Genomic DNA, 9,885 nt, shown 5'->3' on the forward strand with positions numbered 1-9,885 from the left:
CAAAAATCCCAGAACCACACGGGGGGACCTAGTGAATGACCTGCAGAGAGCTGGGACCAAAGTAACAAAGCCTACCATCAGTAACACACTACGCCGCAAGGGACTCAAATTCTGCAGTGCAAGACGTGTCCCCCTGCTTAAGCCAGTACATGTCCAGGCCCGTCTGAAGTTTGCTAGAGTGCATTTGGATGATCCAGAAGAGGATTGGGAGAATGTCATATGGTCAGATGAAACCAAAATATAACTTTTTGGTAAAAACTCAACTCGTCGTGTTTGGAGGACAAAGAATGCTGAGTTGCATCCAAAGAACACCATACCTACTGTGAAGCATGGGGGTGGAAACATCATGCTTTGGGGCTGTTTTTCTGCAAAGGGACCAGGACGACTGATCCGTGTAAAGGAAATAATGAATGGGGCCATGTATCGTGAGATTTTGAGTGAAAACCTCCTTCCATCAGCAAGGGCATTGAAGATGAAACGTGGCTGGGTCTTTCAGCATGACAATGATCCCAAACACACCGCCCGGGCAACGAAGGAGTGACTTCGTAAGAAGCATTTCAAGGTCCTGGAGTGGCCTAGCCAGTCTCCAGATCTCAACCCCATAGAAAATCTTTGGAGGGAGTTGAAAGTCCGTGTTGCCCAGCGACAGCCCCAAAACATCACTGCTCTAGAGGAGATCTGCGAGGAATAATGGGCCAAAATACCAGAAACAGTGTGTGAAAACCTTGTGAAGACTTACAGAAAACGTTTGACCTGTGTCATTGCCAACAAAGGGTATATAACAAAGTATTGAGAAACTTTTGTTATTGACCAAATACTTATTTTCCACCATAATTTGCAAATTAATTAATTAAAAATCCTACAATGTGATTTTCTGGATTTTTTTTTCTCATTTTGTCTGTCATAGTTGACGTGTACCTATGATGAAAATTACAGGCCTCTCTCATCTTTTTAAGTGGGAGAACTTGCACAGTTGGTGGCTGACTAAATACTTTTTTTCCCCACTGTACAGTGTCAACGTTTATGATCACTATGTTTGATGTACAACTGCAAGATGACATGCCGTCATACCCTGGATTGTTCTGAACAGCATGAGCCTGTTTATCTATTGTGAAGAAAATTTGTCACAGAACACGCACCTGAATGCACTCATGACTCCTTTCTATGCACACCAAAATGATGATCTGTTTCTCTGAATTGCCTAACGCTGTAAGATCGTATTTTATAACTTAGGTAGTCATGTTGGCAATAGAACAAGTTTTCAAATGATGCCCAAATGATGCCCCAAAAAGCACCTTATAGTTCTAATGAGTCATAAAAGTGCATTGAAATTACTTAGGAACTGTGCACACTTTGGAAAGGTGTGTGGCCACTTGGAGACACCAGTTAGTCCTCTCATTCAAACCCTTGTCATTTGTCTTATGTTGCACCTACCCCAAATTATGTTACTGAATGTATCCAGAGTATTTTCAGATTTCGTTATCAACAAATGCAGTGAAAAGTACAGTAACATAATGCACAAATGCACATAAAATCAATGTGTAATGTTTGGATTCAGTCTTGTGTCAGGTGAACTGTTGTGTCCTCATCTTTGGTCTAATACTTTTCCCATAAACTGTTCCCTTTCAATTACTACCATGCTTTTCATATTTCTTCTGTAAGAATTTTTGGAATACAACGGACACACATAGAAACAGAAATGCCTGCAGAGCACAGGCAAATACAAAATATATACACATGCACATGTTTGCACGCACGCACGCACACGCACCCACACGCACACAAACACATACACACACACAAACACACACAAAAGCACGTACAAGAACAGTCACACTTAGACAAACATTATTGTCACGACTTCCGCCGAGGCTGCCTCCCCTCCTTGTTCGGGCAGGTTTCGGCGGTCGTCGTCACCGGCTTACTAGCTGCTGCCGATCCATTTATCATCACTCCACTTGTCTTGTCTAATTAATCACACACACCTGGTCCTTATCCCCAATTAGTCATTGTATAAGTGTTCCCTCTGCTTCTTTGTCTGTGTGGGTGATTGTTTGTAGTGAGCTGTGTGTAGCTCGGTTGAGCTACCCTTACCTTGTTGTTGCCAGGGTAGATATTTCCCCTGTGCCTGAGTTTTGTTGTCGCATGTTTGCGCAACTGTTTATCGACAGAATAAACTCTTTGGATGCGTATTACTCTCCTGCGCCTGATTCCTTCTATCACACGCATCACAATTATCCTTGCTACTCAATGACACACACACACACACACACACACACACACTGGTTGAGAGAATGTCAAGAGTGTGCAAAGCTGTCATCAAGGCAAAGGGTAGCTATTTGAAGAGTCTCAAATCTAAAATATATATTGATTTGTTTAACAATTTTTTGGTTACTACATGATTCCATATGTGTTATTTAATAGTTTTGATGTCTTCACTATTATTCTACAATGTAGAAAATAGTAAAAATAAAGAAAAACCCTTGTTCTAAAACTTTTGACCAGGAGTGTATGTTCCAGCAAGAAATAAACAAATTCCAGGAAAATAAATGGAACATTAGATGGTGAAACATAAATAAATACAGTATTTTTGTTACCCAAGTCCTAGAATAGGAAGAGAAAATGCTGGGGGAAACAGTCATTACAAATGTGCAGAACGGAGGACATTTTAAATGGAACTGAAAATTATATAATTTTGATTTGTTATATTAAAGAGACCCTAGTATGTTCTTGGTAAAAACAACAACTGTCATTTATACTACAGTCCAGGTGTCCCAATCTTTCAATTTCCCCCACAGAGACCTACAGTATCTGCTATTCCCAACACAATTCAGATCAAATGAGATTTTCTGGTGCAGCAGGCTTTTAGCAAACTCATGCTAGCTGCTCCATCAAAAGCATGAGTTGAGTTCATTCCTAATAGCCTAATTAAAAAGCTTTCAAAGCTTGTTTTTCAAAGTTCCTAATCATTGAGACAGTGAAGCATTTACTTACAGCCTGAGCAAGCACAAACATAAACTGCCTTTAACACTTTGAATTAATCACAAATTATTGAATTTGAGCTCCCGCACTTGAATAAAATTAGCACAAGCTTTTGCCGAGCACTGGGAGCAGTCTCCGCTTCATACACAGGTGGAGTACAGAGAGCATCCAGACAATCAGACAATCAGACAATCATACAATCAGACAATCAGACAATCAGCCATATAAGGATTAACAAGCATGACAAGTCATGTCTGGTAAACAGCTTGCTAAGACGACTATCAACATACAATAGAGTACATATCAAGAAGCTGCTAGTTGGCTACTGAAAACAACGGTCACGACTCCCTGAACATTTAATTTTAATGAACTATTAAAATGTTGTGTGGACGCAGCCAGACATTGTACCTGTACTGTCCTTCACCAGCTGTTGACTGTCCTCTCTATTAAGTTAGCAGTGACACGCATGTACAATGTATTGTTAACTGAGTTACCATATATAATTATGAAGTTAGGAAATGGGGACACTTACCCAGGGCATGAACAGGGGAACTTCAATATTTAAAAGCAACTCCTGGCCCCTTCTTTCCCGCTGAACCTGAAACCAAGACTGTTACGGAAATCTCAGCGAAAAGAGACCAACATATTTCAATAAATTCTTGAATGCATAGAGCATATCATCCTTTTTTTCAGTTTATTTATTCATGTAGCTATTGATGGGATTTATTCATGTACAGTTGAAGTCGGATGTTTACATACACCTTAGCCAAATACATTTAAACTCAGTTTTTCACAATTCCTGACATTTTATCCTAGTAAAAATTCCCTGTCTTAGGTTAGTTAGGATCACCACTTTATTTTAAGAATGTGAAATCTCAGAATAATAGAACAGAGAATTATTTATTTCAGCTTTTATTTCTTTCATCACATTCCCAGTGGGTCAGAAGTTTACATACACTCAATTAGTATTTGGTAGCATTGCCCTTAAATTCTTTAACATGGGTCAAATGTTTCGGGTAGCCTTCCACAAGCTTCCCACAATAAGTTGGGTGAATTTGGGCCCATTCCTCCTGACAGAGCTGGTGTAACTGAGTCAGGTTTGTAGGCCTCCTTGCTTGCACACACTTTTTCAGTTCTGCCCACACATTTTCTATAGGATTGAGGTCAGGGCTTTGTGATGGCCACTCCAATACCTTGACTCTGTTGTCCTTAAGCCATTATGCCACAACTTTGGAAGTATGCTTGGGGTCATTGTCCATTTGGAAGACCCATTTGCGACCAAGCTTTAACTTCCTGACTGATTGAGATGTTGCTTCAATATATCCACAAAATATTCCTTCCTCATGATGCCATCTATTTTGTGAAGTGCACCAGTCCCTCCTGCAGCAAAGCACCCCCACAGCATGATGCTGCCACCCCTGTGCTTCACGGTTGGGATGGTGTTCTTCGGCTTGCAAGCGACCACCTTTTTCCTCCAAACATAACGATGGTCATTATGGCCAAACAGTTCAATTTTTGTTTCATCAGACCAGAGGACATTTCTCCTAAAAGTATGATCTTTGTCCCCATGTGCAGTTGCAAACCGTAGTCTGTCTTTTTTATGGCGGTTTTGGAGCAGTGGCTTCTTCCTTGCTGAGCGGCCTTTCAGGTACATTTACATTATTTAGCAGACGCTCTTTTCCAGTGCATACATTATTTTTTTATTTTCATACTGGCCCCCCGTGGGAATCGAACCCACAGCCCTGGTGTTTCAAACACCATGCTCTACCAACTGAGCAGTCTCTGCTTCATACACAGGTGGCCCTGTCGGCCATTCCCTCCCCTACCCTGGACGACGCTGGGCCAATTGTGCGCCGCCCCATGGGTCTCCCGGTCAGCTACGACAGAGCCTGGATTCGAACCAGGATCTCTAGTGGCACAGCTAGCACTGCGATGCAGTGCCTTAGACCACTGCGCCACTCCGGAGGGTCGATATAGGACTAATTTTAATGTGGATATAGATACTTTTGTACCTGTTTCCTCCAGCATCTTCACAAGGTCCTTTGCTGTTGTTCTGGGATTGATTTGCACTTTTCGCACCAAAGAACGTTAATCTCTAGGAGACAGAACGGTCTCCTTCCTGAGCGGTATGATGGCTGCATGGTCCCATGGTGTTTATACTTGCGTACTATTGTTTGTACAGATGAATGTGGTACCTTCAGGCGTTTGGAAATTGTTCCCAAGGATGAACCAGACTTGTGGAGGTCTACAATTTGGCTGATTTATTTTGATTTTCCAATGATGTTGAGCAAAGAGTCAGTGAGTTTGAAGGTAGGCCTTGAAATACATCCACAGGTACACCTCCAATTGACTCAAATGATGTCAATTAGCCTATCAGAAGCTTCTAAAGTCATTACATCATTTTCTGGAATTTTCCAAGCTGTTTAAAGGCACAATCAATTTAGTGTATGTAAACTTATGACCCACTGGAATTGTGATACAGTGAATAATAAATGAAATCATCTGTATGTAAACAGTTGTTGGAAAAATTACTTGTGTCATGATCAAAGTAGATGTCCTAACCGACTTGCCAAAACTATAGTTTGTTAACAAGACATTTGTGGAGTAGTTGATAAACAAGTTTTAATGACTCCAACCTAAGTGTATGTAAACTTCCGACTTCAACTGTAGCTATCGATGGTTCTGTCACTTGGGGGTTGAATGATTTCTAAGGTATAGGAACAACATTCCCTCCAACTAAATGATTCCAGAATTATAAGCTAATTAGCAAAACTTGATTTTCCAGGCTCGGGGCCTAACGATAGAATATTTGACGCAAGGACCCATTTCTAATGGAATGGAATATAAATATTACTGCAAGATCTCATACATTTAGTTCCTATAGCCCTCTGTCTGTTTCACACTCCCCCAGCCATATGAGTGCCACCGTGCGTTTGAAAAATATATTTTGACCTTTGTCATCTGGTAATGAAACTCCCATACCTGTTCTATTTTGTGAAATTGTGTTATAAAGATTGTTCACTACTAAGTCTACTACACTGCTCTCAACATGGTCTGTTTTCATCATTTGTTTCATCAGCAGCAGCAGCACCACCAAATCTTCATGGGCAGCTGGACAGAGAAAAGGATGTTAGCTGGCCTAAGTGTCTCCCTCTCGCTCTCTAATATCAGTTAATTACTGTGGTTAATCAGCCTGATAATGAGTCTGGGCGCCATGCCATTTCAATCTGATACCAGGGCAGGGTTCACATCTCAGCCAGCAACAGCACCAGGCAGCAGCTAACTAACTTCCCCCAAGCAGCAGTGCCCTCCCTGGGGCTGGGGCTGGAGAGTAGAGCCATGAGAGGGGCAACATGGTTTTAACCTGCTCACTCGGGCCTGGGACACAAAGGAGACAATATTACAATCCATAAACTCCCTCCACAGATTCCTGTAAGCCCATGCTTTTCTCCAGTTGCTCTCCCAGGCAGCTTCCCCTCTATCAGCATCCCTTTGTCCTTTTCACTGATTCACTCAGCAGCTGGGAGCTTTCAATAGAAACCTCTGTGAGAAAATGGAACACTGAGGAGGAAACTGATGCCTACTGCGATCCTCCTATCCCCTCTCTGTCTCTCACTCACTATCTCTCCTTTTCTCACTCTCTCTCTCCCTCCCAACAGTCTTCTTCTCCTCATGATTTCTTATTATCACTGTCACTATCTCACTGGCAGCCTGCTACCATCTCTCTCTCTCTCTCTCTCTCTCTCTCTCTCTCTCTCTCTCTCTCTCTCTCTCTCTCTCTCTCTCTCTCTCTCTCTCTCTCTCTCTCTCTCTCTCTCTCTCTCTCTCTCTCTCTCTCTCTCTCTCTCTCTCTCTCTCTCTCCCTCCCTCCCTCCCTCCCTCCCTGAGCTACGAACTGGACCAGATAGTCTTTCTCCAGTATCCAGTTCCACAGCCTCATTTCTCCACACACCAGCTCTGGGTGACAGCTCAGTAGGGGTGTCTGGGAAATACAGCTTGCTGTAAGGGACTTCTCAGGGAGTTCTACTGACCAGATACAGGTAAGGAGCACTGCCTCACAGGCACTCCCTCGCTACACACCTCTGAACACCTTGTACCAGGACAGGTTCATACACAGGTATACCTTTAGAACTGCTATAGCTACAGATTTCCATACGATCTAAACTGGAGTCTCATTTGTAGGATCTTTGCTGGTCATTTAATTTATATTACTAAATGTAGTCTCATTTTGCTCCCAGTCAACTCTTTTTTATTCTATTTTGCATGAATACTGTATCATGCGTGTCGACTAAGATATGGATTATTTCGACCATGAATGCTGCGTGTGTGCATCCTACAAATACCTCCAAAGCCACCTGAAATGTAATTTTAACAAACTACTAGACAACAATTCAAAATAGTTTAAATATTCCAATGTTACATTTTCTATGTAATTCTACAGTTATAAACAAGGCAATATGTGTAGATGTGAGTATGTTAGACTCGGAGTTCATACACTTGGAGTAAGTTCATACACTGTTCACACTGTTGACCTGTTGACACACAGGCACTAATCACAGAGTTGAGAGAGTTTAGAGAAGTAGCTACGGTACCAATCACCAAACATGTAATCCTAACTAATGAGAAAATGTCTTTAGCGAAAGGAACCTTTTAATCCATTAAATTTTCCACCCAAAGGTTTCCTTTTGACATACAGATCCACACAATAACATTGCATCATTGCTCTCATTCACTAAGTGAAACGCTGTGCATGGCGCTCAAGTCTCATGGCTCATGGCCTACATAGAAGGACTATTTTCTAGATGACTAAATCTAATCTATTCTTCAAGACGTATGAGGGTTATACCTATATCAACGGAAATGAATGCGTAAATGAGCACAACCGTTAGTGAGAAAACTGATTTGGTCCTTGATGATGACAGTACAATCAAATCACTATTAGATATCAAATATGCAATATCTAAATATAAAAAATATGAATTAATTATTATTACCGAAACCTTGGTAGAGCATGGGTGGAGTAGGCATTGTGGTGCTCATGTGAATTTCCTTTCTTTTTCGGCTTCAGACCAATGCCTACTTCTCACTTAAAACTTAGTTTTAGTTTTTAAAAGTATATTCTGTCAGAGGGGTGAAAGCAGACTTAGAGCATGTGGATATGCCACAGAGATACGCAGCTCTGAAATAGAGATAGACAGCTTCTGCCAGTCTATTAGAGATGGGCAGTGAAGACCTGCAGCTCCTCCAACGTACAACAGTATGCCATCTTCCCCTCCATCCTCCCCTCCATCCTCCATCCTGCCCTCCATCCTCCATCCTCCCCTCCATCCTCCATCCTCACCCCTCCATCCTCCCCCTCCATCCTCCATCCTCCCCTCCATCCTCACCCCTCCATCCTCACCTCCATCCTCACCCCTCCATCCTCCCCTCATCCTCACCCTTCCATCCTCTCCCTCCATCCTCCATCCTCCCCTCTATCCTCACCCCTCCATCCTCCATCCTTCTCCCCATCCTCCCCTCCATCCTCACCCCTCCATCCTCCATCCTCCCCTTCATCCTCATCCCTCCATCCTCCCCTCCATCCTCACCCTTCCATCCTCCCCTCCATCCTCACCCCTCCATCCTCCATTCTCCCCTCCATCCTCACCCCTCCATCCTGCCCCCTCCTCTCTCCCCCCAGTCATTCATCACAGCAGTGCCAGACATGTGCCCATGAGTATTCATCAGGAGGAGTTACTGCGGCACAGCGACATGAACCTCTGATTTACAGCCCTGCCTCCTGTCACTCCTAATAGTAGAGCATCTAGAGAAAGTGTACAACAGGCTGGTATGGGAGGAGGCTGGTATGGGAGGAGGCTGGTATGGGAGGAGGCTGGTATGGGAGGAGGCTGGTATGGGAGGAGGCTGGTATTGGAGGAGGCTGGAATTGGTGGAAGTTGGTATTGGAGGAGGCTGGTATTGGAGGAGACTGGTATGGGAGGAGGCTGGTATTGGAGGAGCCTGGTATTGAAGGAGGCTGGTATTGGAGGAGACTGGTATTGAAGGAGGCTGGAATTGGAGGAAGTTGGTATGGGAGGAGGCTGTTATAGGAGGAGACTGGTATGGGAGGAGGCTGGTATTGGAGGAGACTGGTATGGAAGGAGGCTGGTATTGGAGGAGACTGGTATTGGAGGAAGTTGGTATGGGAGGAGGCTGGTATTGGAGGAGACTGGTATGGGAGGAGGCTGGTATTGGAGGAGACTGGTATTGAAGGAGGCTGGTATTGGAGGAGGATGGTATTGGAGGAGGCTGGTATTGGAGGAGGCTGGTATGGAAGGAGGCTGGTATTGAAGGAGGCTGGTATTGGAGGAGGCTGGTATTGAAGGAGGCTGGTATTGAAGGAGGCTGGTATTGGAGGAGGCTGGTATTGAAGGAGGCTGGTATTGAAGGAGGCTGGTATTGGAGGAGGCTGGTATTGGAGGAGGCTGGTATTGGAGGAGACTGGTATAGGAGGAGGCTGGTATTGGAGGAGACTGGTATTGGAGGAGGCTGGTATAGGAGGAGAAACAGGTGCCGATGAGTGAATAGATGCAAAGTGATGCTGAAAGGTATTAGTAATTGAGGGTTTGTTCCCCAGAAATGCTCATTTGCAATATTGTGTTCAAATAAAACATTGAGATGAATAGGAAATATTGCTCTGGAAGAATGTTGTAGAGAAGTGTACAGCCAACTGTAGAATTATGAAGGGCCACATTACCCCTATTCAGTTAGGTCTTTAAAAAATGTTCTTCTAAATTAACAAATGCATAATTCCATTCAAAATGCTTTAAGAAACCCACTTTATATCTAACATAGGCCTAAAATGACCACTTGTAAGGCAAAAAATGTATCCAAAGTCTAATTGAGCAAATATTACGCTATGTC

This window comes from Coregonus lavaretus, assembly GCF_964263955.1.
Source record: "Coregonus lavaretus genome assembly, chromosome: 12".
Lineage (NCBI taxonomy): Eukaryota > Metazoa > Chordata > Actinopteri > Salmoniformes > Salmonidae > Coregonus > Coregonus lavaretus.